Genomic DNA, 26,857 nt, shown 5'->3' with positions numbered 1-26,857 from the left:
GCTCTCATCAGCGTTGGAAAGTAGACATCCTGGGCTTTCCAGCAATATATGATAGTCCATACTTTGCCCAAGATTTGATGGCCCAAACCGGCGTTCAAAGTCACCCTCAGATTTCCCAGCGTTAAACGCCAGAACTGGCACCTAAATGGGAGTTAAACGCCCAAACTGGCATAAAAGCTGGCGTTTAACTCCAAGAAGAGTCTCTACACGAAAATGCTTCATTGCTCAGCCCAAGCACACACCAAGTGGGCCCGGAAGTGGATTTTTATGTCATTTACTCATCTTTGTAATTCTTAAGCTACTAGTTTCCTATAAGTAGGACCTTTTACTATTGTATTATCTATCTTTTGATCACTTTAGATCTCTAGATTATCTTTGGACATCTTGTTCTTAGATTATTGGGAGGCTGGCCTCACGGCCATGCCTAGACCTTGTTCTTATGTATTTTCAACGGTGGAGTTTCTACACACCATAGATTAAGGTGTGGAGCTCTGCTGTACCTCGAGTATTAATGCAATTACTATTGTTCTTCTATTTAATTCCGTTTGTTCTTTGTCCAAGATATCACTTGTTCTTCAACTTGATGAATGTGATGATCCATGACACTCATCATCATTCTCACTCATGAACAAAGTGACTGACAACCACTCTTGTTCTACAAGCATACGATGCTCTAGTGTTTATCTCTTGGATTCCTGATACACGATGCATGGTTGATCCCCTGACAACCGAGTGCTCGCCTGACAAACGAGCCAGCCATTCCGTGAGATCAGAGTCTTCGTGGTATAGGCAAGAACTGATGGCGGCATTCAAGAGAATCCGGAAGGTCTAACCTTGTCTGTGGTATTCTGAGTAGGATTCAATGATTGAATGACTGTGACGTGCTTCAAACTCCTGAAGGCGGGGCGTTAGTGACAGACGCAAAAGAATCACTGGATTCTATTCCGGCCTGATTGAGAACCGACAGATGGATAGCCGTGCCGTGACAGGGTGCGTTGAAAATTTCCAATGAGAGGATGGGAGGTAGCCACTGACAACGGTGAAACCCTTGCATAAGCTTGCCATGGAAAGGAGTAAGAAGGATTGGATGAAGACAGTAGAAAAGCAAAGAGACGGAAGGGACAAAGCATCTCCATTCGCTTATCTGAAGCTCTCACCAATGATATACATAAGTATCTCTATCTTTATCTTTATGTTTTATTCATCATCTATACCCATTTGAGTCTGCCTGACTGAGATTTACAAGGTGACCATAGCTTGCTTCATACCAACAATCTCCGTGGGATCGACCCTTACTCACGTAAGGTATTACTTGGACGACCCAGTGCACTTGCTGGTTAGTTGTGCAAATTTGTGTAGTGATCACAATTTCGCGCACCAAGTTTTTGGCGCCGTTGCCGGGGATTGTTTTGAGTATGGACAACTGACGGTTCATCTTGTTGCTTAGATTAGGTATTTTTTTTCAGAGTTCTTGAGAATAAATTCTAGTGTTTCATGATGATCTGTTGAAGTCTGGCTGGCTGAGAAGCCATGTCTAATCTAATTGGACCGAGGTTTCAACCTATCATCACAAGAGCTTGTTGATTCCTATCAATCTTGCTATTGGAGCAATGATCTGCTAAGACTTGGCTGGCCATTGGCCATGTCTAGTGTTTTGGACCGAAGCTTTCTTTGAAAGCTTGGCTGGCTGTGAAGCCATGTCTAATTCCTGGACCGGAGTCTTAGACTAACATTGCAATGATTCCTGGAATCCAAATTGAGAATTCTGAAACCTTTATTTTCTATTTTCATATAATTTTCGAAAAAGCACAAAAAAATTACAAAACCATAAAAACCAAAAATATTTTATGTTTCTTGTTTGAGTCTAGTGTCTAATTTTAAGTTTGGAGTATTGCATGCATTGTTTATTTGATCTTGGTTCTATTTTCAAGTCAATAGTACAGGGAACTGAAGATTCAGAACATGCAGCAGAGGAATTACACAGAAAAAACTGGGCGTTCAAAACGCCCAGTGAAGAAGGACAGACTGGCGTTTAAACGCCAGCCAGGGTGCCTGGTTGGGCGTTTAACGCCCAAAAAGGTAGTGCATTGGGCGTTAAACGCCAGAATGTGCACCATTCTGGGCGTTTAACGCCAGGATGGCACAAGGGGGAGGATTTTGTTTTCAAAATCAATTTTTTTTCAAGTTTTCAAAGTTTTACAAAATCAAATCTTTTTCAAATCATATCTTTTCAATCAAATGTTTTCAAAATCAATTTCTTTCCTTTTTCAAAGATACTTACTAACAATTAATGATTTGATTGAACATTTTAAATATGTTGCCTTTTCTGTTGAGAAAGGTTTAATGTTTGAATCATATCTTTTCTTGTTAGGCAAGTCATTAATTTTTAAACTCAAATCTTTTTAAAATTGTTTTCAAATCATATCTTTTCAATCATATCTTTTTAAAAGCATAATTTTTTTTTATCATATCTTTTTTTATCACATCTTTTTCAAAACAGTTTTTAATCATATCTTTTTGATTTCTAATTTCAAAATCTTTTTCAAAAATTACTTGATTTCTTTCCCACTCTTGGTTTTCGAAAATCAATTAAAGTTTTTCAAAATGTTTTTAAAATATTTCACTTGAATTTCGAAAATTTCTTCCTCTCTTCTCACATCCTTCTATTTATGGAGTACCACTCCTTCTCAATGCACAATTCGAACTCTATCTCACTAAGTTCGAATTCCTCTCCTTCTTCCTTTTATTTTTCTGTTCCTCTAACACCTCAAGGAATCTCTATACTGTGACATAAGAGGATTCCACATTTTCTTGTTCTCTTCTCTTTCATATGAGCAGGAACAAAGACAAAGGCATTCTTGTTGAGGATGACCCTGAACCTGAAAGGACCTTGAAGCGAAAGCTAAGAGAAGCTAAGGCACAATTCTCTGTAGAGGACCTAACCGAATTCTTCAAAGAAGAAGAACACATGGCAGCCGAAAACAACAACAATGCAAACAATGCAAGGAAGGTGTTGGGTGACTTTACTGCACCTACTCCCGACTTTTATGGGAGAAGCATCTCTATCCCTGCCATTGGAGCAAACAACTTTGAGCTTAAGCCTCAATTAGTTTCTCTAATGCAACAGAATTGCAAGTTCCATGGACTTCCATTGGAAGATCCTCATCAGTTCTAAGCTGAATTCTTGCAAATCTGTGACACTGTCAAGACTAATGGGGTTGACCCTGAGGTCTACAGACTTATGCTATTCCCTTTTGCTGTAAGAGACAGAGCTAGGACATGGTTGGACTCACAACCTAAAGAAAGCCTGGACTCATGGGAAAAGCTAGTTAATGCCTTCTTGGCAAAGTTCTTTCCACCTCAAAAATTGAGTAAGCTTAGAGTGGAAGTCCAAACCTTTAGACAGAAGGATGGAGAATCCCTCTATGAAGCTTGGGAAAGATACAAACAATTGATCAGAAAATGTCCATCTGACATGCTTTCTGAATGGAGCATCATAGGTATTTTCTATGATGGTCTCTCTGAACTATCCAAGATGTCTTTGGATAGCTCTGCTGGAGGATCTCTTCATCTGAAGAAGACGCCTACAGAAGCTCAAGAGCTAATTGAAATGGTTGCAAATAACTAATTCATGTACACTTCTGAAAGGAATCCTGTGAACAATGGGACAAGTCAGAAGAAAGGAGTTCTTGAGATTGATACTCTGAATGCCATATTGGCTCAGAACAAAATATTGACTCAGCAAGTCAATTTGATTTCTCAAAGTCTGTCTGGAATGCAAAATGCACCAAACAGTACTAAGGATGCTTCATCTGAAGAAGAAGCTTATGATCCTGAGAACCCTTCAATGGAAGAGGTGAATTACCTAGGAGAACCCTATGGAAACACCTATAATTCTTCATGGAGAAATCACCCAAATTTCGCATGGAAGAATCAAGAGAGACCTTAACAAGGTTTCAACAATAATGGTGGAAGAAATAGGTTTAGCAATGGCAAGCCTTTTCCATCATCTTCTCAGCAACAGACAGAGAGTTCTAAGCAGAACACCTCTGACTTAGCAACCATGGTCTCTGATCTAATCAAAACCACTCAAAGTTTCATGACTGAAACAAGGTCCTCCATTAGAAATTTGGAGGCACAAGTGGGACAGCTGAGCAAGAAAGTTACTGAACTCCCTCCAAGTACTCTCCCAAGCAACACAGAAGAAAATCCAAAAGGAGAGTGCAAGGCCATCAACATGGCCGAATTTGGAGAGGAGGGAAAGGAAGTGAACGCCACTGAGGAAGACCTCAATGGGCGTGCACTAGCCTCCAATGAGTTCCCTAATGAGGAACCATGGGAATCTGAGGCTCAAAATGAGACCATAGAGATTCCATTGGACTTACTTCTGCCTTTCATGAGCTCTAATGAGTATTCCTCCTCTGAAGAGGATGAGTATGTCACTGAAGAGCAAGTTGCTAAATACCTTGGAGCAATCATGAAGCTAAATGACAAGTTATTTGGAAATGAGACTTGGGAGAACGAACCTCCTTTGCTCACCAAAGAACTGGATGACTTGTCTAGGCAGAAATTACCTCAAAAGAGACAAGATCCTGGGAAGTTTTCCATACCTTGCACCATAGGCACCATGACCTTCAAGAAGGCTCTGTGTGACTTAGGGTCAAGTGTAAACCTCATGCCTCTCTCTGTAATGGAGAAGCTAGGGATCTTTGAGGTACAAGCTGCAAGAATCTCACTAGAGATGGCAGACAACTCAAGAAAACAAGCTTATGGACTTGTAGAGGATGTTTTGGTGAAGATTGAAGACCATTACATCCCTGCTGATTTCATAGTCCTAAAGACTGGGAAGTGCATGGATGAAACCATCATCCTTGGCAGACCCTTCCTAGCCACAGCAAAGGCTGTGATTGATGTTGATAGAGGTGAACTGATCATTCAAGTGAATGAAGAATCCTTTGTGTTTAAGGCTCAAGGATATCCCTCTGTCACCATGGAGAGGAAGCATGAAGAGCTTCTCTCAAATCAGAGTCAAGCAGAGCCCCCACAGTCAAACTCTAAGTTTGGTGTTGGGAGGCCACAACCAAACTCTAAGTTTGGTGTTGAACCCCCACATTCAAACTCTAAGTTTGGTGTTGGGAGGTTCCAACATTGCTCTGAGTATCTGTGAGGCTCCATGAGAGCCCTCTGTCAAGCTACTGACATTAAAGAAGCGCTTGTTGGGAGACAACCCAATGTTATATTTTATCTATTTTCTTTTGTTATTTTATGTTTTTTGTAGGTTGATGATCATAAGAAGTCACAAAATCAATTGAAAAAGCAAAAACAGAATGAAAAACAGGAAGAAAAACAGCACACCCTGGAGGAAGAACCTACTGGCGTTTAAACGCCAGTAAGGCTAGCAGGTGGGCGTTTAACGCCCAGTCTGGCACCATTCTGGGCGTTTAACGCCAGAAAGGGGCACCAAACTGGCGATAAACGCCAGGAAGGGGCAAGAACCTGGCGTTAAACGCCAGAAATGGGCACCAGCCCGGCGTTTAACGCCAGAATTGGCTCAAAACGTGTTTTTTCATGCCATTTGGTGCAGGGATGACTTTTCCTTGACACCTCAGGATCTGTGGATCCCACAGGATCCCCACCAACCCCACCACTCTCTTTCTTCTTCACCCATTCACCAATCACCTCAACACCTCTTCCCCAAAAACCCTTCACCTATCAAATCCCATCTTTCTCTTCACCACTCACATCCATCCTTCATAAAACCCCACCTACCACCCTTCAAATTCAAACCACTTTCCCTCCCAAACCCACCCATACATGACCGAACCATGAGCCCCCCCTCTCCTATATAAACCCTTCTTCACCCCTTCATTTTCACACAACCTAAACACCACTTCTCCCCCTCTTTGGCCGAACACAAAGCCATTCCCTTCTTCCTCATTTCTTCTTCTTCTACTCTCTTCTTTCTTCTTTTACTCGAGGACGAGCAAACCTTTTAAGTTTGGTGTGGTAAAAGCATTGCTTTTTATTTTTCCATAACCATTTATGGCATCCAAGGCCGGAGAAACCTCTAGAAAGAGGAAAGGGAAGGCAAAAACTTCCACCTCCGAGTCATGGGAGATGGAGAGATTCAAGAGGGAAGCCGGTTCAATTAAGAAGGCATGACCTCAAGCCCGTGGCTAGAGTATGGTTGGAGTTTATCCAACGCTCAATCATTCCCACTAGCAACCGGTCTGAAGTTACTCTAGACCGGGCCATCATGATCCATAGCATCATGATTGGAGAAGAAGTAGAAGTTCACGAGGTTATAGCTCAAGAACTCTATAAGGTGGCGGACAAGTCCTCTACCTTAGCAAGGTTAGCCTTTCCTCATCTCATTTGTCACCTCTGTTATTCAGTTGGAGTTGACATAGAGGGAGACATCTTCATTGATGAGGACAAGCCCATTACTAAGAAAAGGATGGAGCAAACAAGAGACCCCTCTCATCATGAGATCCCTGAGATACCTCAAGGGATGCACTTTCCTCCACAAGACTATTGGGAGCAAATTAACACCTCCCTAGGAGAATTGAGTTCCAACATGGGACAACTAAGGGTGGAGCACCAAGAACATTCCATCCTCCTCCATGAAATTAGAGAAGATCAAAGAATCATGAGAGAGGAGCAACAAAGACAAGGAAGAGACATTGAGGAGCTCAAGCACTCCATAAGACCTTCAAGAGGAAGAACAAGCCACCATCACTAAGGTGGACCCGTTCTTTAATCTCCTTGTTCTTTATTTTCTTGTTTTTCGAAAATTTATGCTTTATGTTTGTCCATGTTTGTGTCTTATGATCATTAGTGTCTATGCCTTAAAGTTATGAATGTCCTATGAATCCATCACCTTTCTTAAATAAACAAATGTTCTTAATTGAAAAAGAAAAGAATTGCATGAATTTTGAATTTTATAACAGTTTAATTATTTTGATGTGGTGGCAACACTTGTTTTCTGAATGTATGCTTAAACAGTGCATATGTCTTTTGAATTTGTGGTTCATGAATGTTGGCTCTTGAAAGAATGATGAAAAAGGAGACATGTTACTGAGGATCTGAAAAATCATAAAAATGATTCTTGAAGCAAGAAAAAGCAGTGAATACAAAAAAAAGGGGAGAAAAACGAAAAAAAAAAAGAGAAGAAAGAAAAAGAAAGAAATAAAGTTGTGATCCAAGGCAAAAAGAGTGTGCTTAAGAACCCTGGACACCTCTAATTGGGGATTCTAGCAAAGCTGAGTCACAATCTGAAAAGGTTCACCCAATTATGTGTCTGTGGCATGTATGTATCCGGTGGTAATACTGGAAGACAGAGTGCTTTGGGCCACGGCCAAGACTCATAAAGTAGCTGTGTTCAAGAATCATCATACTTAACTAGGAGAATCAATGACACTATCTGGATTCTGAGTTCCTAAAGAAGCCAATCATTCTGAATTTCAAAGGATAGAGTGAGATGCCAAAACTATTCAGAGGCAAAAAGCTAAAAGCTCCGCTCATCTAATTAATACTGATCTTCATAGATGTTTTTGGAGTTCATTGCATATTCTCTTCTTTTTATCTTATTTGATTTTCAGTTGCTTGGGGACAAGCAACAATTTAAGTTTGGTGTTGTGATGAGCGGATAATTTGTACGCTTTTTGGCATTGTTTTTAGTATGTTTTTAGTAGTTTGAGTTGAGTTTTTAGTATATTTTTATTAGTTTTTAGTTAAAATTCACTTTTCTGGACTTTACTATGAGTTTGTGTGTTTTTCTGTGATTTTAGGTATTTTCTGGCTGAAATTGAGGGACCTGAGCAAAAATCTGATCCAGAGACTGAAAAGGACTGCAGATGCTGTTGGATTCTGACCTCCCTGCACTCGAAGTGGATTTTCTGGAGCTACAGAAGCCCAATTGGCGCGCTTTCAACGGCGTTGGAAAGTAGACATCCTGGGCTTTCCAGCAATATATGATAGTCCATACTTTGCCAAAGATTTGATGGCCCAAACCGGCGTTCAAAATCACCCTCAGATTTCCCAGCGTTAAACGCCGGAACTGGCACCTAAATGGGAGTTAAACGCCCAAACTGGCATAAAAGCTGGCGTTTAACTCCAAGAAGATTCTCTACACGAAAATGCTTCATTGCTCAGCCCAAGCACACACCAAGTGGGCCCGGAAGTGGATTTTTATGTCATTTACTCATCTTTGTAATTCTTAAGCTACTAGTTTCCTATAAGTAGGACCTTTTACTATTGTATTATCTATCTTTTGATCACTTTAGATCTCTAGATCATCTTTGGACATCTTATTCTTAGATTATTGGGAGGCTGGCCTCACGGCCATGCCTAGACCTTGTTCTTATGTATTTTCAACGGTGGAGTTTCTACACACCATAGATTAAGGTTTGGAGCTCTGCTGTACCTCGAGTATTAATGCAATTACAATTGTTCTTCTATTCAATTCCGTTTGTTCTTTGTCCAAGATATCACTTGTTCTTCAACTTGATGAATGTGATGATCCGTGACACTCATCATCATTCTCACTCATGAACAAAGTGACTGACAACCACTCTTGTTCTACAAGCATACGAGGCTCTAGTGTTTATCTCTTGGATTCCTGATACACGATGCATGGTTGATCGCCTGACAACCGAGTGCTCGCCTGACAAACGAGCCAGCCATTCCGTGAGATCAGAGTCTTCGTGGTATAGGCAAGAACTGATGGCGGCATTCAAGAGAATCCGGAAGGTCTAACCTTGTCTGTGGTATTCTGAGTAGGATTTAATGATTGAATGACTGTGACGTGCTTCAAACTCCTGAAGGCGGGGCGTTAGTAACAGACGCAAAAGAATCACTGGATTCTATTCCGGCCTGATTGAGAACCGACAGATGGATAGCCGTGCCGTGACAGGGTGCGTTGAACATTTCCAATGAGAGGATGGGAGGTAGCCACTGACAACGGTGAAACCCTTGCATAAGCTTGCCATGGAAAGGAGTAAGAAGGATTGGATGAAGACAGTAGGAAAGCAGAGAGACGGAAGGGACAAAGCATCTCCATTCGCTTATCTGAAGCTCTCACCAATGATATACATAAGTATCTCTATCTTTATCTTTATGTTTTATTCATTATCTATACCCATTTGAGTCTGCCTGACTGAGATTTACAAGGTGACCATAGCTTGCTTCATACCAACAATCTCCGTGGGATCGACCCTTACTCACGTAAGGTATTACTTGGACGACCCAGTGCACTTGCTGGTTAGTTGTGCAAAGTTGTGTAGTGATCACAATTTCGCGCACCACTCATCATCATTATAATTCATTCAAATTCAACCACCATCACACCTTAAGGTCATTATCATTATCAAGCCATCTTTCACTCAATTTAAATTCATTATTATCATCTTCATAATTATATTAGTTCAGTTAACACTTCTCAAACTCAAAATCACCATTTTACACTCATAGTTCATTACTCCACAACTTGCTTCACTCCCGAGTTACTACCTCTTCCTAATTACATCTCATCACTAAGTATCCAACTAAGGTTTAGGGGGTAAAAGAGTAAAAATAGAGGTTTAGAGGTTTAAAATCATGTTTAAAACACTAAAATTCCATTTGTTGAAAACATGGGTCACGCATACGAGTGGGCCACGCGTAAGCGTGGGACTGCATTTCCTCATCACGCGTACGCATTACCTTGTCTGCATACGTATATATGCCAAACAGAAATGCCCATCCACGTATGGACGGGTTCGCGTACACATGCATTGCAGATTAGTCAAAAAATGGCTAAAAAGTCTGCAGAATTTCAATTTTACATACCGAAATTTTGACGCGCATAACTTTTTCGTTTTAAAATATTTTTCATTCGTTCTTTAAATGGTGCAAACTTTACTGACCCAATTTTTTTATGAAATAAGTTTGAAACAATTTCGGGGTCTGAAAGCCGAGTTATGGCTTGCCGATGTTTGGCCAAAAAATTAGTTTTCACAAAAGTTCATAAACCTTTATTCTTACCAAAAATCAAGTCAATACCAACACTCCTCTCATACAAATAGCATCATAGCATATCATTCTCAACACCAAAATTTCCACATCCTACTACAATCAACCATACCTCAATATTACACAATCTCTTGCATAAAAATCCTCAATTAACCAACAAGATTATCAATAATTCATCACCTACTCATATTCATTCAAATCAACATGTCAATCATCATTACTCATCACTTAACATCATATTTTCATCATAAACAATAATCACCCAACAAACACTCAATCCATATCAACAATTATCTTCAACGGCACTAAGCATTTAACATACTCATGCATTCCAACCTATCCTATGGTCATCTAACCTAAGTTTTCACAAGACATTATATATTAAATATGAGAAACTAAAACCATACATTGGCCAATTTCCTCATATAGCCAAAGACAACTCACTAGGTAAGATAGCAAGCCTCAACACCAAAATTTAGCATCTAGTTTCTGACTCCAAGCTTCCAACATTTCCAATTTGCTTCATATCACATATATATACACACCTAACACATTTATCACATACATATACCAATTTCAATACCTAAACACATGTAATCAAGGGATTGACTAGGGTTAATAATCCTTACCTTGGATGTGCTTCAATATAGCAAAAGTCCACTAATCCCTTAAGTCAATGTGATTCTAAAACATCAAATTAACTAAAATCTCAACAACCCCAAAACCATAAAATTTTTGGATTTAAGAAGAGAGAATTGAAACTGGGGATGTGGTTTTCTTACCTTATAATGTACCGGACTTTGTAAAGCTCGTCATTGCGGACGTGTGGCCGAAAACGATGCGGCGATCGGAGTTCGGAGCGAGAAGTTATGTGGAATCAAAGGTTTGAGTGAGGGTTTGTAAATGAGAAGTGTTCTTCCCCCTTTCTTGCTGAAACCAAGCGTGTTTGCATGAATATGGAGGAGAATGAGCTTCAACTCATTTTATTTAATGAGTTGGTCAGGCCCGGTTTGACCGATTCAGTCTGTTTGGCCCAATCTTGAGCCAAATTCTTTAAAATTAGTGTCAAAATTCTTACTTTAATTTGTTCTATCTTATTAAACTATATAATTCACATTTCTAATTTTTTTTATTAATATTTAATTTATTGACTAATTATCTGCTAATTTTATGGGATTTACACCTGCTGCTGCAACAAATAATTGATATGTTTTGCTTGGTTTGATTCTGGCTTTCTCGTTATTCTCTATTGTACAATGCACAGACATACTTAATTGACTGTCTTGTTTAAGCATCTTTGCTTGATTTAAAAACTATGGATGTGAATGATACAACACAACTTTTGAAATGATCTAAACACCAACGTCCTTCAATATATGTATATAAATTCTTGCAGGACAATTTAATCCAGTTGAGAGATTTGTCTTCTCAGTTGGAGATATGTTCGATTTCTATTTTCTCTCTCTGATATATGTAATCAATTGGTTCATAATTTTATTTTCCTACTTATTTGTGCTCCAAATTTTCATAGAAAAATCTACAAATTTAGAATAATTTTTGTAAAATTTTTTAACTTCTTTAAGTGTGTTAAAAGTCATCCCAACCTTTGGAACATGTTGCTCATCAGCATCGCACAGAAACTGAAAATACACCGAAATCATTCCAAATTAAACTATATTAGAAACTAAAATACACCAAAATTGGGAACGAAACAGATTCATAAAAATAATAAAAACAGATTTAGAACTCGTACATTACATTCAAATTCAAACCATCAACCATGCACAATAATTTTCACAAACAAAAACAAAATAATTCAACTACAAAATCATAAACTACTAACAAACTATATTAACTAGATTCAAACTACACCTCACCACTTGATTCGATTCAAAACAATAATACAATTCGCCCTGGTTCAATTGAAAGTTTGAACCTATAAATGCACCGAAAATTTTCTAAAATACACTGAAAGAGTTCCAAAATACACTAATTTATAATCAAAATATATCGAAACGAGAACAAAATAGATTTATCACAATAATAATTCAGATTCAAAACTCCTACATTACATTTAATTCAAACCATCAACCATGAACAACAATTTTCACAAACAAAATAACATTATTTACCTACAAAATCATAAACTACTAATGGACAACATTAACTAGAATCAAAACACACCTCATCCACTTGATTCGATTCAAGACAATAATCCATATCGCTCTTATTCAATTGACAGTCTGAACTTGAATCATTCATTATCTTCGACAACGAAATAACTATTCAAACTTGATTTCACATCTTGATTTCAAAATTTTTGATCCAAATCTTCAAATCAGATAAAAGAGCATTGAACTTGAATGAAGAGAACAGAGAGAACGAAGAGAACAGAGAGAACGAAGAGAACGTAGAGAAGAAAGAGAAACACAGAGAATGCAGAGATGGAATAGAACGTAAAGACGCAAAAAACGCTATAAAAATTCGAAAAAGGAAACGAAATCCACATAAAAAATGAAGTTATATATTCACGTGTTGAGTCGAAAGTTTGTTAAAGATAGTGACACGTGACGGTAAAATAGGTCAAAGCTACTTATTTAAACTTATTTGTTTAAATGACTTATATCAAAGATTAATTGATATTCAAAAGATGTAATTAATTATTATAAATTGTTGTTGTTGTTATTAGTTTAATGTTAGAGAAACAAAAAACAATCCATTCAAACTTACTTTACTTAACATTTATTTACATATAGAATATATTAAATAAAATAAAAAATAATAAATTTTCAGCTAATATTTTTTGTTACTAAAACATTTCCATTAGTTTAGAATGGATTCTATATATTCTCATTCTTGACAAAAATCTAATTTTTCACGATAATTAAATAATAATTAAAAAACATGCATAGTTAAATCATTTGAAAATTTGATATTAAAAAATTGATAATAATCTCCCTCCATGCGCTGATTGTTGATACATATATACATGGGTTACTGTTTGGTCTCTCTGATCTGTTTCAGAAAACTTAATAATTTTTATAACACACGCTTGCATTGGCATATTCACGGAAGCTGAATAAGCTTCACAAATTCATGAACCTGTTTCCTCTTTGTACTATTTGGCTGTTTTATGCAGGATTTCATGATACCAGTGATTTTTGCAAGACACTATACAGTGTTTAATACATTGCTGCATATTATTGTTGTTTTGTGACTTGTCTAACGCTGAGTCAATTATACTTTTTCATTCAAGTTTCTTCAAATATGCAAGCCATATTGTTTCTGCCTTCTGCCTTCAGCTTCACTATTAATAGAGAAACTATACGGAATAACTTTTAGTTACTTAATAGTTAATATTATCCAATTTCTTTTTTAATTTGAAAATTTTTCGTTTTATCAAGAATTTTGGAGTTTAGGGTCTATAATTTAAATTTTAAAAATAAGTGTTTATAACCTAAAGTTTAAAATTTAAGATAACTAAAATATTTTTAAAAAAATTGATAGATATTTATTAAAAAAAATAATTCTCTAACATTATTATTTTATTAATATGCATGATCAAATTAACTGGATGTATAATTATCTGCCAATAAATAATAAATTTTAAAAAAGACAGACATTTTTATTTTATTTTACTATTCTTATAATTTTTTTTCTATCATCGATCACTATAATATTATCATACCACCATACATTGTACAATTTATGTCATCAAATCATTATTTTTCAGAAAATCTTGAGTTATTAGGTAGAATTATATATAAATGATTATATATCTAATATAACGGTAACTATTTACAAGAAATTTTGTTTTTTTTTTTTTTACAATTCACGTAACTTTTTCATCTATATACATCCAAATAAAAAATAATTCGCATAACTTTTTATACGGAGAGTATAATAATGAAGGGAAAGTATGAGGAGTCAATGAAATATTTATACAATGTATACAATAGAGGTTTATGGAGTATTAGAGATATAATTATTAGTGTTATATTTTTTCATCAACTGAAGTTTTTGGAATGAGTAGTATCATGACATGGTATTAAAGTGTTAGATCCAAAAAGTCAAGAGTTCAATCTTTGGTGAACTCAAAAATTAAACTAATTTTTCGAGAAGATGTTTATTATCCCTTGTACTTGGATGGTTATTCTAAATAGTATAGGAGATGTTCATTTCATAACTTAAGATAAAAAGTTTCTCTCTTCAAATAGTTAATCATCGAGCTAAGTTTCATTCTCGTTCTTGTTATAGATCCCATTCTGCCAGTTGAAAAAAAAAAAAATCCTAATTTTAAAACGGAAACTTCTTTTTTTATATTTTTAGGTACTGAAACTATTGTCTCTTGCTATATAGTAGTATATTAATATTAATTGAAATGCGAGACTATGACTTGTTGCTGCAGCACATAAGAATCGTTACTCGTCATATGAAACTTGTTCAATACCACAGAACAAAAACCTCAAAACCCGGGAAGACAAAGAAAGGGTTTAATTTCAGATTAACGCATAATAATCAAATTTATTAATTAATTATTGACCGGTTTGCATTGACAGTAGTTTCAGGCTTATTGATATGAATAACATTTTGGAGACAATAAAAAACCATCCAACAGTATAAAGTTATCTTATTTAATATTTATTAATTATATAGATATTATGTTAAATAAGATTATTTTAAATTATAATCTCTAACATTATTCATATTTATTTTTTTAATAAAAAAGTATAGACAATTAATTTTTAATTAAGTAACACCAGTCAATTTTTTCTTATAAAATTATTTTTTAGTTTAATTCTTATTTTTTTTGAAAATTTAAAATTTAAAGTTAGACTTTATATTTTAAAATTTATAATTTAGAAATTAAAATTTAAATTAGGATAAAAATTAATTTTAAAAAATTAACCAAGAAAAGTTGGCTCCAGATGAACTCTTTTTAATATATTTGTTAATGTTACTACTAATAATATATTGGTTTGTATTGTTTTGTTTATTAACTACTAGTCTAATTATTAATTAGGTAAATGATATATAGTATTAAGATCGGAAGACAAGAAGTACACTCACTAACACACAAAAACATGCTTTTAATAATAAACCGCGCGTGCAAGCATGCATGAGGTTCAAATGAATTTTTATTGCATAATTTCAATCCCCCATTAAGACATTAAGAAAAGGAGTATAGTGATTATGAGTTTATAATCTCTAAACATGGGAGAGTACAAGAAATAGACAAGCAGTGGTGTCAATAAAGCTAAACAAAAACAGCCAGAAAGGCCATTTTGGGATTGAAGCACTTCATTTTATAATATATATATATATACACACATTTATTTTAGTATATTTATGCTACAGTAATTATAGTATCTCAAAAATTGGTTAAAACTAAAATAACGTTTATTGATTATTTAACAATATTTTTTTAAAAAAATGTTACCAATAACATAAACTGTTAATTTTAATTTTAATTCAACAATATTTAATAACAAAAAAAATTAACAAAAAATCAGTCAGAATTTATTTTATTTAATATTTATTAATTATTAAATATTAAATAAGATAAATTCTGATTATTTTTTTATTTTTTTAACATTATCAATTTAATAATATTTATATAATTATCGTAACTGTCGTAATCATATAAATACTAGAATTTACCGTATCTATAACCATTAATTATTCGCTTTAAGGCATGGGTAGTTCCAGCAATCCTGGCAAAATAGACATATACAAAATGCCAACGTAACACTTAACGTCAATTATCAATACATAACAAACACACATCAATTAGAAATTTTAATTTGGGACATGTCATAACATATGATGGGTCACCAATGACATCATCATTTTAGAATGTGTTCAATATTTGGCAAATAGTGGGTCTAATAAGAATGGTTTACATATGATTCTGCCAAGGCTTTTGTGGTTCCACTAGTTAGTGAATTGACCAAAACATATATATATATATATAATGTGCTTAGAATTTTAGGTGCTATAAGTTGAAATGAATATATAAAAATGATTGGGTAAAGTATGTTTTTTGTCTTTAAAATTTAGTAAAAATTATAAAAATATTTTTAAGTTTTATTTTATTTTAGTTTTGTCCAAAAAATTTTTAATTTGCATCGGATATATTTTTTATAGCTAAATTTTTAAAAAATTTAAGATCAATCTAACAAAAATGTATGAAAATTATGCTTGATTTGCTTATGTTAAAGGTTGTTAAATTAATCCTAAAATTTTTAAAAAATTAGCAGTCAGAGATATAGTTGATGCAAATCAAAAACTTTTAAAACAAATCAAAATTAAAACAAATGAAATTTAAAAATATTTTTAAAACTTTTACCAAACTTCAAAAACTAAAATTATACTTTACCTATAAAAATTTTATGGGTAATACTGTTCTTAAATCCAAGTGTTAAATAACTAACAACTAACTACTCAATATACCACTCTCAATACATAGAGAAAAACACTTGTTATTTTTATAATATTTATTTGGGGTTACCAAATTAGTATTATTCTAAATTTATATAACTGGTAAACTTTCTTTGTTCGATAATTATTAGATCACGAAAAATCAAAATATACAACAATTTCCTAACAAGGGATCGTATGCATGCCAAAGTTTAATATTCCTAATTTCAAAATAAGTTATTAACCAAAATCGCACATAATTTATACATCGGGTTAAATACACTTTTCATCCCAAATATTTTGGATTAAAATTAAAATTATTTTTGATATTTTTTTAATTAATATCATTCTCAACATTAAATTTAGTATTAGAATCATCCTTTTAAATATAATAATTTTTTAAATGACACAAATATCTCTTTCATGGACGGATCTACTTACATAAAAGTGGAGATAATTGCCCTCATTAAATTTAAAAAAAATAAATAATAAATATACATGTGTATTTACAATGTCTCCATGACAATAATATATTTGCCCCCCACATTTAAAAATTTTTACTTATAGTGTGAAAAAAATTATACTATTAAATATTAATATAACGATAAAAATTATTGTATTATATAAATTTAAAAAAATATTAAAAATAATTTTTAATTAATTAATATTAATCTATTTTAGTATTTAGGTTTATAATTTAGAATTTAAAATTAAAAATTAATAATTTTAAGTTTAGATTTTAAGATAAACATAATAATTTTTAAAAATTGACCGATGCTGACTACAAAAATTAGTTAATTCTGTAAAAAAAATGTATAACATAAATATTATAGAGTATTAACTCAGTAATTAAATAATAAAAAATATTTGAATAATGATTTGATAAAAAAAAAAAAGAGAAATTGTCTTTAACTATATATAAAAGAATTGTGATATGTTTGATTTTTTAATTTTTATATTTTACACAATTTTTTATTGTTCTCTCACACAATTATATTAAAAAATCGAAGTTAGTCCATTTAAGTTAGGTTTTTTATAGATTTTTTTTCAAATATTAAGGTATAATTTTTTTATTATATAAAAAATAATCAATAAAAATAACTTTTTATGGGTATAAAATGTTTAACAAGATGCTAATATTAAATATTATGTGACATATTAAAAAATTGATTAATATATTTTAAATTTTAAATATATAAATATATTATTATTTTTGCCTCCATTACCAAAATTTTCTGGATCCGTCACTGATCCCTTCTTTAGTATCACTACTATTATCCCACCCCACCCCACCTAAAATAGAAAAACAAAAAGACACAGAACAAAAGAAAAGAGAAACAGAGAGGAAAAAAGAAAAAAAAGAAGAGGGAGGTGACGATGGAAAATAGTGTGGCCATTACCGTTGTCGTTGTATCGTGACTGTAGAGAGAGACAAAACAAGGAGATGAGAGAGAGAACGAGAGAAGAGAGAAATGGAGGGAGAAGAAAGGAAAGGAAAGGAAGAAGGAGAAAGTGACGATGAGGAAGAGTGAGGCCGCTGCCATCGCGTCGTGAAAGAGTGCGGCTGTCACCATCATGTCATGACTGAGGTGGGAGCTGCTTTGTCAACGTCGAGCTCCATCACTGTTGTCGAGCTTCTGGTGGTGAGGGGCTCTACTCTTTCTCCTCTCTCGATCTGTTCCTCTCATCAGCCACAGCTGTGACGGCGACGATAGTAACTTTGCGCGCCGTCGCTTCTTTCTCATCTTTCTCTCAACCGTGACGGCGATGGATAGCAGCAACACCACCTCTTTTCTCTAAGTTTTTCTCTTCTCTTTTCTCTCCTCTCTTTCTCTCTCTCTCTCTCTTTTCTCTTTTCTGCGTTCTTCTCTCTTGAATATTTTTTTGTCTTGAATTTGAATGTGGTGTTGTTGTTGATGATGGATTTTTAAATTTGAATATATTATTGTTGTGATTTTGTATTAGCTTTGTTTGATTTTTTTGAAATTAAAAAAAAGTTGTTATTGTTGTTGAAGATTTGGGTGGAATCTAAATATATTGTTGTTGTTGATTTTGTGTTAGCTTTGTTTAATTTTTTAAATTAAAAAAATAGTTGCTGTTGTTGATGAAGATTTGGGTGGAGAGAGTGGAGCAGGGAGGAAGGAGGCTGAGGTAGGGGTGATCACGGTCCAAACCGAACCAATTAAATTGGTGCTGAAATCAACGGATAATTAGGTCCACCTGAACCAAACCAATGGCTCTCTCTAGTAATTGGTTCAGGTAACAATTCTGGGAGTGCGAAATCCGAACCAACCCATGAACCCGACCATGTGTTAATTAAATAAAAATAAATAAAAATTAAAAAAATATATATGCCTTTTAATATGTTTGAATTTTAATCTGTTTAGTTTTTAATGTGTTTGGTGTTTAATATGTTTGGATTATTTCTATTGATTTTACATGTTTATTGTATTTACAGAAGTTTTAAGATGAAAAATTTTATTTTTTTAATGAATTTCTATTTCATCGGGTACCCAATTATCTAAACCGAACCAATCCATTCTTAATCGGCTTGGTTTGGTTCGGGTACATACACAAAAAAAATATAAAGGTGAACCAATTACAATTCAATTGGTTCGGTTCTAATTTCACCACAAATTCAAACCAATCCGACCTGTAATCACCCTAGGCTGAGGTAAACAGAAGAGAGTAAAGAGGAAAGATAATAATGAAGGGTATTTTAGTCCAAAAATTTGAAAAATGATGATTTTAAAACTTTTAATAACGTTGAGGATGATATTAATTAAAAAAAGGGTTGGAGACGATTTTCATTTTAACTCAAGACGTTATAGATGAAAAAAGTATTTAACCCTTTATACATTCTATAAAATATGATAATCTTGATAAATCACATCGACCTCACATATAATAGTAAATGCTAATGCGCTCCATAAAAAATGAGGAGTGCAGCATTTCAAAGAAAGTAAAGAGTATAATGCTCCATAAATTAAAAAAGTCTAAATTCTAAATCCTAAAATTTAAACTCTAAATTTTAAATTCTAAATATGAGTCATTGATATAAGATATAATAAGAGTTTAGCTAATATGTATTCTAATAACACATAATCAATTTATCATTAGTGAAAAATTTTAAATATTTTTATTTAATAAATATAAAACAAATGTATTGAAAACTTAAATTTTTTAAATTTTTTATAAAAACTTTTAAATTTATAAATTTAACAAGTATTTTTAAGATACATATTAACTAAACCTATGTATAATAAATAGTTAAGATTGTTTTAATTATCAACAAGTGCAACACTTGTTTATTAATAAGGGGAATGCTAGGGGGACAATGACTTTATTGAACAATATGAACAACCACCAATCAAATAAAGACACACTACACCTCCAAATTAACCTTCTAAATTTTAATATTAAAATAATCATCCGTACACTAGTAAAATGAACATCCGATATATCTATTGTTTACATTGTTTAATATTTTCATTGTTCACCTATATTTTTCCTATTAATAAAGAGTGTTTAGGAGCATTTAAGGATGAATCCAGATTATCTTTTTAATTTTAAAAATAGACTCTTAAATTTTTAATGAAGAAAGAGACATTTATTTCCACCGAAAAAGACTTAAAAATTAAACAACCAAAACCACCTGCTAGCTAGCACAAAAACATTGGTAATGTGGGAAAGCCCCAATAAACCAAATAGAAGAAAACAATGGAAGGCAAAATGTAAAAGAAATTAGCTAATAATAAATATAGTAGGCATGAGTGATTATTGGAGAAGAGTGATGAGGGACAAATAAAGAATGGGACTGGGGACAAGATGGTTGAAGCTAAGAAAATGTGTTAAGAGAGATTGATATATGGGGAGTAGAATGGAGTGGAGCGTGTGAAATAAAAATCAAATGTTTCCTACGCCTACAACATGTGTGTCCAGTAAGGTAGGGTGGATTTGAGGATTCAGGGCACACTGTGAGTGAATGTGATATAAGACACACTACCCAGTACCCACTATTGTGTTTTTCTTTTTATTTTTTCAATCATCAATGCACTATGCTCTATATCACTCGAGCATTATCTGGTCAAAAATTGTCTTCTGATGATATTACCCATAACTACTTGCTCGCTATAATATACAAAATTTTGCAACACATACATGAAATACGAGAAATATGTGAAACTGTCAGAACTGCCCATCCGTGAGAGAATTTATTAATTAATTGTAGCAATGCAATGTCACATACATTATCTATTAATTAATTTATATTTATTTAATTTCTCTTTTTCTGTTGTTTTTGGCGGTGAGTTCTTTCCATTTTAGGACATGAACATAATCAAAGGAATCATGAGAGCATAGATAGGCCATACATCTTGTAGGTGTGAACTGTGAAATAAAGCAAAGACGGTTTCTTTGCATCTTATATTTATTGATTTTGGAAAACAAAATTTCGGTCCATGTAGCCACTAAATTAGTTATTATATATTTATTTATTATATATATTATTTAATTTATTTTTAATATATATTTTATATTTTAATATATATTTTATACAAATAATTAATTTGATAGTTAATTTTTAATATAAATATCACATAATTTTTCGAAATAATAGGTATTTCTAATAGTTAAGCATGGTAATTTTGGATACAAGAAAATAAAGAGAGTAATGGATATCTTTTTTACTTTTTAAACAGAGTACCATGTTCAAAAGTTCAAAACAGAGAAAGCTAGACAAAAAAATAGTAACGTCATCATAATTTGTACAAGAATAGGTTAGAAGCAAGCCTATAATGTAATCACAACAAATATACACCACATAATTAAAATAAAACAACATTTCGATCCCATAAAATTCTAATAACTTCACTGTTCTCTTTGCAGTTCGTTTTTGAATGGTTACACTAAAAATAGTTATTGCTTTTTGAAATTAATAAAGACAATATAATTTCCAACATTTAAAAATAATCAACTAATTAAATTACACTTTAAAAGATGAGATTTTTATTAGTACAAACCACACTTTTTGTCTTACATCCATTAATGTACTACTAACATAGATAGTTAAATGTCACTTACTCACTTTTATACTCTATAGACCACATGATATAGATATATTTTACCGGAGAATGTACATAAATAAATCAATTATAATTTATATTTATCTAAATGTAATAATTTGTAACTCATTATATCCATCTCCTATTTTATTTTTATGTAAACTGCAGCAGCTAGTAACGATTTATCATTTGGGCATAAATTGCAGGACTTTTATTGTAATTTATGAAGAGTAGCATTTGGATATAAATTGTTGAACTTCTACCATGATTTATGAAGAACAGTATTCGTACATAAAATTATGAGACTCCTACCACAGTTTATGAATGTTGTTGACTCTATGTATACGAGTTAAGGGTAATTGTCAAGGAAAGAGTCATTTTTCCAATGTCTAGTAAAGGTGATAGTTTCTTAGTACTAATACATTGCTCTGAAAAAATTCCTAAAAGCAAATGAGAGGGTGTGAAGCTTACCGACAAGGAACCCTTGAATGTATTTATCCGTTCATCGAAAACCTTGTGAAATCTAAAAACAAGTATATTGCATAAATTTGGAGTGTTTGGGACCAAGTGGGTAAAGAAGTTATTTTATAAGATACCTATTGCAGTTGTGTCAACCGGTGTGAAATATGATACGTTTGTGATAGGGTCTGATAAAGATCTGCAGGTTCTGTTTCATTGTTGAAGAAGTTTTTCAAAGGTCAAAATATATTAGCTGTATGCGAAGTTGGAGGATAGTGTCGACAGTTCTGGGGCATCAGCTCCAAATTCTCATTTGACTGGCTTGGGGATGCTTCCAGTTCGATGCATGTGATTGCACTGGCTTGTCCGATCGTTGCATTCCCATCTATTGCGGTTGATTTGAATTGTGCGGATGAACATGGTTGTGTAGCATTGGAGAATTGTTCGTTCCAGCAGCTGGCTATTAAGATGGCTAGTTCTCCTGTCATGATTCCTGATTCTGTAGATGATGGTGAACCTGATCACGTTGAAAATGCAAAGTGAGAGGATGATTCGAACGAAGAACATGTCAATACAGTTAGAGACAGTAATGAGGATACAAGGAGAAATCCACGTACAAAGCAGGGCCCATCATGTTTCGGAACAAACAGTATCCTCCACACTTTTCAACCGTGAACTTGGAAGCTATGGGCAATAATCAGACATAGATGATGTCTTTAGTGGTCAAGGATTGCATCATGGAACCACTCCTACAGAATTTTAGATTGGACAATCATTACATAATAAAAGAGGAAGTTGTGTTGAGTGTGAAAGATTATAGCATCCATAGAAGAGTTGAGTACAGGGTGTTAGAATTAGACCATCTTAAGTACCATGAAAAATGCAAAGAATTAAGAAAAGATTGCAGTTGATTGATTCACATCATACTACTTCAACAAAAAGGTACCTGGGAGGTTAGACAGTATAATGGTCCGCACACTTGCTTAGCTACATCTATTTCAAGCGATCACTGATAGTTTGATTACCATGTCATCTGTGTGAGGATATTTTCGTTGGTTAGAGATGATACTGCAATTATGATAAAGGTATTTCAGGAAGCAACAGAAGCAACTTATAGTTTCAAGCCTACCCATAGAAAGGTTTGAATGGCAAAGTAGAAGGCAATAGTACTAATACATGGAGATTGGGAATAGTCCTACAATGAGTTGCCACGTTGGATGCTTAGAGTCCAGTCCAACATGCTCGGAACCATTATAGTGTTGAAGACTTCTGCAGTTAGAGTTGGAAAACAGGTTGATGACTCTACAGTGTACTTTCATCGTCTTTTCTGGATATTTTTTCTCTCATTGAAGCATTTTGACATTGCAAACCATTATTCAGCATTGATGGTACTCACTTGTATGACAAATATAGAGGTACTTTGCTTCTGGCTATCGCGCAAGATAGAAACTCAAATATCTTACCGACGTTAGGATTTTTGCTAGTAAAGAATTTTATAAAAATAGTCGCGTTGTAGATATAGTTTCTAAACCAACAAAAATCCTTTCGTGCAAACGTTTTGGTTGTCACAAGTAACAAACCCCTTTAAAATTGATAACCGAGTATTTAAACCTCGGGTCGTCTTCTCAAGGAATTGCAGGGAGGTATGTTCTTATTATTGGCTATGAAAAAGGTAAAATTGGGGTTTTGAGAATGAGGAATAAATATGGAAAATAATTTAAATGACAATTAAAATAAAGAAATACTGTAAAGCAAACCCTTTGGCAAGGTAGGAGAAATTGGAAGTCCAGACATAGTTATTCTTATCAATAATAATGAAAGTTGAATCTTAATTCCACTTAGTCAACCTTTGCTAAAGCAAAGGAAAGTCAAGGGACTAATTAGCTGACCTTCGAATCCTATTTATTTCCTAAGAAAAGGTTGGGATTATTGAAGTTCAGTTCAATTAGCAAAGATAACAGTTATCAATTATGTTGAGCTAAGATCACTCCTGAGTTACTGATTTCTCAACCAAGACCAAAAGGAAAAGAAATTAAATCTTCTGGAATAAAAATTGTCTTCAGATTGAGAATAATCAATGGCATAAATAAAGAAAGCAATATTAAACTGAAATACCTCAAATAGCATTAAATAGGAAAATCATAACATGAATGTAGCATAAGCCAAATAGGCAACATAACTAATACAAGCAAGCATTAATGATATCTGAAAATAAGAGATAATTATAAAGTAAAAGAACATTGAACTTGGGATCGAGAGTTACTCCTAAAACTAAGAAAAGTCCTAAATCCTAAATCCTAAAGAGAGAGAGGAGAGAACCTCTCTCAAAACTAGATCTAAATCATAGAAAGTGACTAAAAATGCCCCGCTCTTTCTCAATGGATGCATTCCTCCACTTCATAACCTCTGGTCTATGACTTTTGGACTTGGATTTGGGCCAAAAAGGGCTTCAGAATCCGCTATGAACATTTTCTGCAATTTCTGGTGCATGGCCTCTGTCACGCGTCCGCGTGGGTTATGCGGTCGCGTCGATTGGAGTTTTCCTTGTCGCGTGGTCGCGTCAGTCATGCAGCCGCGTCGTATGCGATTGGCTCAAAATGCGCGATCGCGTCAATCATGCGGCCGCGTCGCTGCTTCTTCACTCTTGGCACGCGGTCGCGTCGTCCATGCGGCCGCGTTGCTGCCAATTTCTCCGAAACTTCGTTTTGTGCTTTCCTTCCATTTTTGTATGTTTTCTTTCCATCCTTTAAATCATTCCTGCCTTAGAAGATCTGAAACTACTCAACACACTAATCATGGCATCGAATGGAAATAAAGGTAATTAAAATAATTAATTCTAAAGCATAGGAAACATGTTTTTCACATACATCACATAATAAGGGAGGAAAAGTAAAACCATGCAATTAATATGAATAAGTGGGTGAAGGATTGAATAAATCACTCAGATTAAGCACAAAATATATCATAAAATATGGGTTTATCAACCTCCCCACACTTAAGTAATAGCATGTCCTCATGCTATGTCCAAGGTAAAAAGTAAGGTTGAAGTGGTTGAATGCCATGCAATGCAATTCTAATCTAAATGCAAATAACTAAATGCATGATGCAATTCTAATTTTATTCACTCATATATAAAGCTTACATGTAGTTAAATCAATTCACATTCTCAAAGAATCATATATATATATATATATATATATATATATATATATATATATATATATATATATATATATATATAGCCAACCTTAGATAATGATAAAGCACTTTTACAATTGAGATGGGAGAGAAAAATATTTTATAAACTTGCAAGACAATTAGTAATTTAAGCAGAGATATATGTTAATGAGTTAGTGAACCCTCATTGGATTTTGTGTTTACTCTCTAGTTACTCAGTGTTTATTGGGTGAATCACTCTATTCTTCTTTTTATCCTTACTTTCTATAACTTTGTTTTTCATCTAACCAATCAACAATTATAAAATATAGACATACCAAAAATCATGAGGTCTTTAATTAAGGTTGTAATGGGGCCAAGGTAAAGGTAATGGTATATGTATAAGGCTAAGTGGGCTAATAAGTGAATCCTTAATTAGTATAAGATCTCACCTAACATACATAATTTCTAAAGTAAAGCTTCTTTACCTATTTTCCCATAATTCCCACTTTTTATGTTACATGCTCATATTTTGTTCTTATACCACGTGCATTTGCTTCAATTTGCATTTTTTTTAATGCACATGGTAATTAATTATTTTAATTTCACATGAGCATGCTTCCCAATATATTTCTTTTTTTTATTCTTTTCAACTTTTCTACCTTTGCTTCTATCATCCATGTTCCCATAAAGTTTCCCCATACTTAATTAATTACACAATTTCTATCTTAAGCTAACCAAGGATTCAACTTATAATTTTTAATTTGTTTTTTCTGCTTAAGGCTAGTAATGTGGTTATAGAACAAGAGGGGATTAAAAAGGCTCAAGGAAGCTAACAAGGATGGCATAAAAGGTAGGCTTTATTTGGGATAAGTGAGTTAAAATCAAACAAGGCCTCAATCACTCTCTTGGTATGTATCCATATTCTATAATCGGACATATAGATTAAAACAAAGCAAAGAACACCAGAATAAAAAAGAAGGATGGAACACACAGGAATAAGATATTATGGTTTAATTGTAACCATACAATTAAGCTCAAAACTCACAGGTTGTATGTTCTCAAACTCATAAATCATATATCAATTATGTATGTCATGGAGGTTTAGTTAAAAATTCCCATTATTCTCAATGTAAAATATATGGGATGGCTAAAGTTTTAGTGTTCCTCCTTGATGAAATGTTGTTAACTTAACTACATGATGTAATACTTTATATACAAAGTGTATGGATTGTTTTGATCTTGTTTAAATTTCCTAGTCTACTCCTTTTATTTTGATCAAATAAACTATTATATGCCAAAAGGGTAAACTATACTAATTAATCCACATACTCTATAGCTAATAAGTTAGAACTGCAAACTAAACTAAATGGCTAAAATATGAACTAAAGTGCAAAATGTAGAAATAGAGTAAAAATACATAGTAGCAATGTATAAGTATCAGAAAATAAAAATAAAAATAAAAATAAAGAGAAAAATATAGAAAAATAGACAAAATAAAAAAAAGAAGGGTCTGTAGTGGTTTACCAAAATAGTATGCCAGAGATGGCGACCTCCCCACACTTAAAATAAAGCATCGTCCTCGATGCTCACTCAAGCTGGGTGTGAAGGGGTGTCATCACTGGTAGGGTGGATAGCTGGAGGCTCTGTGGTGGTGGTCTGAGGATCTGTCTGCTGCAGAGGAGGTGCTGACTGAATGGGAATCTCTGGATCTGCAGCCTGGATCTGATGTGGGACCTCCTGCTGTG

At 33.6% G+C, this 26,857-nt stretch overlaps 1 non-coding gene across 1 annotated transcript; it reads right to left on the bottom strand.

Annotated features, from left to right (window-relative positions):
* Positions 1-3,373: 3,373 nt before the first annotated feature.
* On the bottom strand, positions 3,374-3,477 carry LOC130937460 (small nucleolar RNA R71). The gene has a single exon (XR_009068680.1). It is a non-coding gene; the product is annotated as a small nucleolar RNA R71 (small nucleolar RNA).
* Between the last annotated feature and the right edge of the window lie 23,380 nt (positions 3,478-26,857).

This window comes from Arachis stenosperma, chromosome 6 (assembly GCF_014773155.1).
Source record: "Arachis stenosperma cultivar V10309 chromosome 6, arast.V10309.gnm1.PFL2, whole genome shotgun sequence".
NCBI classification, from domain to species: Eukaryota; Viridiplantae; Streptophyta; class Magnoliopsida; order Fabales; family Fabaceae; genus Arachis; species Arachis stenosperma.
The sequence above is the reverse complement of the archived record's forward strand: the minus strand, read 5'-3'. Positions and strand labels throughout refer to the sequence as shown.